This window comes from Capricornis sumatraensis, chromosome 21, assembly GCF_032405125.1.
Source record: "Capricornis sumatraensis isolate serow.1 chromosome 21, serow.2, whole genome shotgun sequence".
Taxonomy (NCBI): Eukaryota; Metazoa; Chordata; class Mammalia; order Artiodactyla; family Bovidae; genus Capricornis; species Capricornis sumatraensis.
The window spans coordinates 2,884,829-2,890,607 of NC_091089.1; the positions used below are offsets into that span (position 1 = coordinate 2,884,829).

The 5,779-nt window shown below is 39.8% G+C and overlaps 1 pseudogene; it reads left to right on the plus strand.

Annotated features, from left to right (window-relative positions):
* Nucleotides 1-2,541: 2,541 nt before the first annotated feature.
* LOC138097649 (COP9 signalosome complex subunit 2 pseudogene) lies at nucleotides 2,542-3,871 on the plus strand (annotated as a pseudogene).
* Nucleotides 3,872-5,779: the final 1,908 nt, after the last annotated feature.

Here is a 5,779-nt window from a genome sequence, read left to right on the forward strand (position 1 = left end):
TCAGTTCCTCTTCACTTTCTGCCATAAGGGTGGTGTCATCTGCATATCTGAGGTTCTTGATATTTCTCCCGGCAATCTTGATTCCAGCTTGCGTTTCTTCCAGCCCAGCATTTCTCATGATGTACTCAGCATATAAGTTAAATAAGCAGGGTGACAATATACAGCCTTGACGCACTCCTTTTCCTATCTGGAACCAGTCTGTTGTTCCATGTCCAGTTCTAACCATTGCTTCCTGACCTGCATATAGATTTCTCAAGAGGCAAATCAGGTGGTCTGGTATTCCGATCTCTTTCAGAATTTTCCACAATTTATTGTGATCCACACAGTCAAAGGCTTTGGCATAGTCAATAAAGCAGAAATAGATGTTTTTCTGGAACTCTCTTGCTTTTTCCATGATCCAGTGGATGTTGGCAATTTGATCTCTCGTTCCTCTGCCTTTTCTAAAACCAGTTTGAACATCAGGAAGTTCATGGTTCATGTATTGCTGAAGCCTGGCTTGTAGAATTTTGAGCATTACTTTACTAGCGTGTGAAATGACTGCAATTGTGCAGTAGTTTGAGCATTCTTTGGCATTGCCTTTCTTTGGGATTGGAATGAAAAAGGACATTTTCCAGTCCTGTGGCCACTGCTGAGTTTTCCCAAATTTGCTGGCATATTGAGTGCAGCACTTTCACAGCGTCATCTTTCAGGATTTGAAGTAGCTCAACTGGAATTCCATCACCTCCACTAGCTTTGTTCGTAGTGATGCTTTCTAAGGCCCACTTGACTTCGCATTCCAGGATGTCTGGCTCTAGGTGAGTGACCATACCATCGTGATTATCCTGGTCTTAAAGCTCTTTTTTGTACAGTTCTTCTGTATATTCTTGCCACCTCTTCTTAATATCTTCTGCTTCTGTTAGGTCCATACCATTTCTGTCCTTTATTGAGCCCATCTTTGCATGAAATGTTCCCTTGGTATCTCTAATTTTCTTGAAGAGATCTCTAGTATTTCCCATTCTGTTGTTTTCCTCTATTTCTATAAATGATTACAGCCAAGTGTTAATCTCCTGGTTGTACATCATGGAGCATCTGACCTTTAATCCAAAGACTAGTTACTGAGATAAGCTTTGGAAACAATCTTAGAGTGTCCTTTTCAATAGCTTAATTAAAACTTTTAGCAATATAACATAACAAGGAACTATCTCAGAAGTGAGTCTTAGTAAGCACACACCGTAATTAACAAAACTGAACTTAATACTTAGTGACACATAATTTTTTCTTTTTTTCTTTCTTTTTTTTTTTTTTTGCAGGACTCATTGTGAGGGCATTAACAATGTAGCCATGTAAGGCTTTAACCCATCAAATAAAAATAAGGACTGTCAGAGAACTGGGAAAAGCCAAGCAGCCATCTTAGATTTCCCATAGCCCTGGCTCTTTGATTTTCAGTTGTTGTTTATCTATTTTTAATTTCCTGATTTAAGAGCAGACTATCACCATGTTTTAAAGATATCAAGACAGTAAAAGTCTAACCATGAGGGGTTATTTTTTGCAGAATTTAAGTTTTTCCACCAGCTTAAACTCATTTAGGTAAACTTAATTAAATTTATTTTAAATTTAGTCAGTCCTAACCATGCACAAAACTTTTTCAGGGTCCACCTTCCACAAACCATTTAATCACTTTCTGTAACAGCTACCTGTAAATCAGACTTACTTTCTTTGCCCTTTATAAAATGTAATTTTATTTTTTACATTTTCTTTATTAAAAACATACATCCTACTTTCTTATTAGATTACCAAACAAACATTAACACTAGATATTTAACACTGAATATTTCCCAGTTCACTTGAATCTGAAATTTATTTAGATTAATTTTTCTTGTATTTAGAATTGTTTAATTTGTAAGGGCTTACTTTTCTTTAGGCCAATTAAATTATAACTCATTTACAACTTCAACGACATTATCAGAAAAAAGATACATAGTGAGACATACATAAATCCAGACAGACTCACTGACTGAGATCTTATTGCTTTTTGCTTGAGATTTAAAATATATCTTTGGGTCCCAGGAAAGGTCCATCTAGTCAAGGCTATGGTTTTTCCAGTGGTCATGTATGGATGTGAGAGTTGGACTGTGAAGAAAGCTGAGCACTGAAGAACTGATGCTTTTGAACTGTGGTGTTTGGAGAAGACTCTTGAGAGTCCCTTGGACTGCAAGGAGATCCAACCAGTCCATTCTAAAGGAGATCAGCCCGGGGATTTCTTTGGAAGGAATGATGCTAAAGCTGAAACTCCAGTACTTTGGCCACCTCATGCGAAGAGGTGACTCATTGGAAAAGACTTTGATGCTGGGAGGGATTGGGGGCAGGAGGAGAAGGGGATGACAGAGGATGAGATGGCTGGATGGCATCACTGACTCGATGGACGTGAGTCTGAGTGAACTCTGAGAGTTGGTCATGGACCGGGAGGCCTGGTGTGTTGCAATTCATGGGGTCGCAAAGAATCGGACACAACTGAGCTACTGAACTGAACTGAAATGAACTTGGGCCCCAGCCAAGATATCTGACATGGAGGGTGATTTCACATGCAATGAGGAGGAGGACTATGACCTGGAATACTCTGAAGATGGTAACTCTGAGCCAAATGTGGGTTGGGAAAATCAGTACTATAATTCCAAAGCATTAAAAGAAGATGACCCAAAAGCAGCATTAAGCAGTTTCCAAAAGATTTTGGAGCTTGAAGGTGAAAAAGGAGAATGGGGATTTAAAGCACTGAAACAAATGATTAACTTCAAGTTGACAAACTTTCCAGAAATGATGAACAGATATAAACAACTATTGACCTATATTCAGAGTGCTGTCACAAGAAATTATTCTGAAAAATCCATTAATTCTATTCTTGATTATATCTCTACTTCTAAGCAGAATTCTGGTTTTTTATGTCAGATGAATTTACTGCAGGAATTCTATGAAACAACACTGGAATCTTTGAAAGATGCTAAGAATGACAGACTGTGGTTTAAGACAGACACAAAGCTGAGGAAATTATATTTAGAATGACAGGAATATGGAAAGCTTCAAAAAAAATTTATGCCCGTTACATCAGTCCTGCCAGACTGATGATGGAGAAGATGACTTGAAAAAAGGCACACAGTTATTAGAAATATATTCTTTGGAAATTCAAACATACACAGCACAAAAATAACAAAAAACTTAAAGCACTCTATGAACAGTCACTTCACATCAAGTCTGCCATCCCTCATCCATTGATCATGAGAGTTATTACAGAATGTGGTGGTAAAATGCACTTGAGAGAAAGTGAATTTGAAAAAGCACATGCTGATTTCTTTGAAGTCGTTAAGAATTATGATGAATTGGGAAGTCCAAAATGAACCACTTGCTTAAAATATTTAGTCTTAGCAAATATGCTAATGAAATTGGGAATAAATCCATTTGATTTACAGGAGGTCAAACCTTACAAAAACGATCCAGAAATTCTAGCAATGATGAATTTAGTAAGTGCCTATCAGAGTAATGATATCATTGAATTTGAAAAGATTCTGAAAACAAATCACAGCAACATCATGGATGATCCTTTCATAAGGGAACACACTGAAGTGTTTTTGTGAAATATCAGAACACAAGTGCTTATAAAATTAATTAAGCTTTACACAAGAATACATATTCCTTTATTTCTAAGGAGTTAAACATACATGTAGCTGATGTGGAGAGCTTGCTAGTGCGGTGCATATTGGATAACACTGTACATGGCCAAATTGATCAAGTCAACCAACTCCTTGAGCTGGATCATCAGAAGAGGCGTGGTGCCTGATATATTGCACTAGATAAATGGACCAACCAACTAAATTCTCTCAACCAGGCTGTAGTCAGTTAACTGGTTTAACAGAGAACAAGCTTTTACAGACATACTTAAGCAACAATGCAGAGATGTAACCCTTAAAAGAACTGGGAATGGCAAAACTACTGTCGGTTGATGTGTCCTGAAAATTATTGAAGTTATGGCAGAAGTGCTTTTTTTGATCAACTGGTTTGTGTTTTGCTGCTGCATTTATCCCAAAGGGGGGAGCGGGGGGGAACAGCTTTAATCTCCAGAAGAAAACCAAAATGCCATGGGATTTATGCTGTATTGACATCTTGCCCTAAAACATACAACATCATAGTAATTTGTCATGGGCAACATGACCAGAGAGATTTTTGTCATGATTTTAAATACACTGACATGCTACTGTTGGTTAAATTTAAACATGTTTTACCTGCAGAAATTCTCTCACAAATAACCTGCAATAACTTGAAAAGCATACCCTTTTGAACATACCCTTTTCTCATGTATAAATTAAAATGTTTGCTGCATTTTGCAAAAATAAAATAAAATATATCTTTGACCCCTTCTTTTCTTCTCTTGAAGTTTTAATTTGCCCAAGGCTGAGGTCTCAGGCAAAGCTGGCTGTGTATTTCAAGGACATGGAAAGGGTTAACTTCAAGCTTTCCCCGGGCAGGTCTTTTTACAAGCTCATTGTTTTTAATTGCATATGCAAAAAGAATTGGTTTTGCAGTTTCCAAAAAGAAAAATTTCTCTCACTCTGTTCAGTCAGCAATCACACACTCACAATCATCAGAGGCTATCACAATGCTTTCCTTAACCCGGAGTCCCCAGGTCTCCCAATCTGTTGCTCCCTTCCTGGGAGCCCAAAGAGGTGATCAGTCTCTTCTTCCACCCGCTGGGGTAGGTTCCTGCCTGGGGATTGGCCCTGGGGCCTTACCTTATCCTGTGGCCATTTCTGGTGAGTTGGTCCATCCCTCCAATGAGTACAGTTGGGGCTCAGCCGTCTGGAGAGTCGGAAAGCCGGTATGAAAGAGAACCCGGAATACCGTCAGGTGGCGCGCCTCCTTCTTCGTCTCCGGGTTCTTTCACTCAATCCTGGCCGAGTCACCAGTCTGGTGCCTCAAGGGGCTGGCGTGGTTGGAACCTTGCTGGGGCCTCAAGAAATGTTGCAGAAACCAGTACTCAGGAAACCAAGCACCACACTCGGAGAGTTGGAGAACTCAGGTTTATTATGCCAGCGGGCCGAGGGGAGTTAACACTCCAAGCTCTGAGCCCGGAACAAAGGGATTACAGAGTTTTAATAGACAGACTGTAGTGGGCAACACTAGCTGTTAATAGGCTGGTTTAAACTAAGGAAAGGGTGTGTGAGATAAACTCCAGTTCCTAGTATTGCAAGTACCCACTTTCTGAGACTACGTGATCCAGACTTTTCAAGGGGCAAGGTGAGTTACAGAGGCAGAAGGAGGTAAAATTTTAACTTTTCCTCTTCAGGAGGAGAAGGGTATGACAGAGGATAAGATGGTTGGATGGCATTGCGAATTCTATGGACATGAGTTTGAGCAAGCTCCAGCAGTTGGTGGTGGACAGGAAAGCCCAACGTGCTGCAGTCCATGGCGTTGCAAAGAATCAGACACATCTGAGTGACTGAACTGAATGGAACTGGACAGCAAAGAGATCAAACCAGTCAATCGTAAAGGAAATCAACCCTGAATATTCATTGGAAGGACTGATGCTGAAGCCAAAGCTCCAATACTTTGGCACCAGATTTGAAGAGCTGACTCATTGAAAAAGACCCTGATGCTGGGGAAGATTGAGGTAGGAAGAGAAGGGGGCAAGATGGTTGGATGACATCACCAACTCAATGGATATGAGTTTGTGCAAACTCTTGGATTTAGTGAAGGACAGGGAAGCCTGGTGTGCTGTAGTCCATGGGGTTGCAAAGAATAGATGCAACTTAGC